We start from the raw sequence: 2,104 nt of genomic DNA on the forward strand, positions 1-2,104 counted from the left end.
TCGAAACCCATTCCGATCCGAAACCTTCCCCGTTTCTTTAAGACACTAACCCACATCGACCCATTTCTTTAATGTTGTCGACCCGTTTTGACCCGAAAATAAAAAGATGGAATTTCAAGTGACCCAATTTGACCCATTTAGTTAAAATATCTTACCCAAACCAACCCATATAATTTTAAAAGCAACCCAAACTAACCCACTTGGAATGCTTTGGGTCAAGATTGCCCCCTCTACTTAACGTTAAATCCCATGTTTGTCATTTTTGCTATTTTTTTACAGGGAGGAAACCTTCAATCATTTTGGTGATAAATTGGACCGAAAAACAGTGGTCCGTTACTGGAAAAACAGTGGTCCATTACTGGTATGTTTTTTTTTTTAACTTACATTGTTACAAACAATAGTTAAGATTAATTGTTTGTCGTCAATCTGATAATAGGCTTGGGGTGGTGTTGCTGAATGACGACGAGGCTCCCCGCGTGGGCTCCTCGTTTGGGCTCATTCCCTTAGATTGATGACTGGGCCTGAGCCCATTTGGATTTTCTAAGCGTGATTAGAAGGTTTGAGCGGGCCTAATTCTGAGAAGCCCATTTCTAAGCCAGCCCACTAGGGTTATGGCCCAAGTGTCTCGTTATAAAAAGGAAACTCTTCTTCTAAAAGAGGCAGACTACATTTTCTCACAAAAAAGAAGGTTACTCCTTCCTCCTCCTTCTCACATACATCTGCTCCTTCTCTCTAAATTATACATTTTATTTGCACTTATAACTATCTTTACCATACAAGATAATGACTTGAGCGTCGGAGTGCCCTCGGGGTGAACCCCCTCGGGCCCTCTAACTAGATTTTCATGTGGCTGTAGTTCAAGACCCGACACCCCGCAAGAGGAACCGTCTCTGCGACGACGAGAAGACGAACCTGAACCGGAGGTCGCTGAATCTAAGGTTAGTACCGCCAAGCCCTTCGAATGACTTCAGGGATTTGGGGATTCGACATTGGCGCCATCCGTGGGACCGGGTACAAGCATGTCTTGGTCTCTTCACACAAACGGCTGGACTTGCCCTCTCCGCGACGGCCAGGTCTGCATTTTGACTTCGGTTAACAGGTTCTAAATCTCTAAACTTTCTTCATTGTCAACAATATTTGACCTAGTCAGGGCCGGCCCATGGGCCAGCGAACCCAAGCTAGGGCTTTAGGCCACAAAATTTATAGGGCCTCCAATAATTCTTTTTATTATACAGCTATTTTCGAATTGGGCCTTAAAACAAAGCACGCTTAGAAGATATGTGTATTGGGCCGCTAGGTATAGCTAACAAGTAACAACACGCGTGAATTAAGTTGTCTGATGTAATCATTTATCCAGGGTAACAACCGCACGCGACTCCCAATCACAGGCAAGATGTAATCGGCGTTTGGGAAACGAAGCTCTAATTGAATGGATTTTGGCTCTTGGTTATCTTCTTATTCAACAATTGATGTAACAGGCAAGATTTCTCTTTCTCTATGTTGTGAATTCAAGGTTCTTGGTTATCGTCTTATTCAAAATTGATAGTTTGGCTTACAATTATTTCTGAAGTTAAAAAAAAGTTGGTGGTGTTGGTGACTAAGAGGATGAGAACTTGAAGGCTACAATCTCACACCATTTACTAGTTAGTTTTGCTCAGGGAAGTTCTCTGATTTTCTAGTTTATTGTTCTGTTCTATTTCTAATGTTGTTTTGGAATAATTCAAAACAAGTTTAATATAACTTTAAAACTCATATCTAATGTGCTTTTGTTCAAGTAATTGGGAATTGTCATCAATTTGTTTTAATAATATTAATTGTTTTAGCTTTGAAAAAGAAGCATATGTGTATTGGTCTAGACATTGATTTTTAAATTAACTTAAACCTGGAAATGGTGTTCGGTGTTAATTTGATGTGTGATAACTGCTAGTATTCTTTTCCCTGCAATATTGATGCTAATTTTATGTGTTGTAGGCGAAATGGTGGATATTGCTCTATGAAATGGTACATAGGCTCGAGGAGCTATCTCTAGCGGTGCTTCAACAAGTAAGATCTGTTTTCCTATGTAACAAATTGTCAAAATTTTCTTCTACATTGATGTCGCTGT

The 2,104-nt window shown here is 40.2% G+C and overlaps 1 long non-coding RNA gene across 1 annotated transcript; it reads left to right on the forward strand.

Moving 5' to 3' along the window:
- The first annotated feature begins 683 nt into the window (after nucleotides 1–683).
- Nucleotides 684–1,478, forward strand: LOC110904503. Its single transcript, XR_002572579.2, has 2 exons — nucleotides 684–1,099; nucleotides 1,358–1,478. It is a non-coding gene; the product is annotated as an uncharacterized LOC110904503 (long non-coding RNA).
- The last annotated feature ends 626 nt before the right edge of the window (nucleotides 1,479–2,104 follow it).

The sequence above is a fragment of the Helianthus annuus genome, chromosome 14 (genome assembly GCF_002127325.2).
Source record: "Helianthus annuus cultivar XRQ/B chromosome 14, HanXRQr2.0-SUNRISE, whole genome shotgun sequence".
Lineage (NCBI taxonomy): Eukaryota > Viridiplantae > Streptophyta > Magnoliopsida > Asterales > Asteraceae > Helianthus > Helianthus annuus.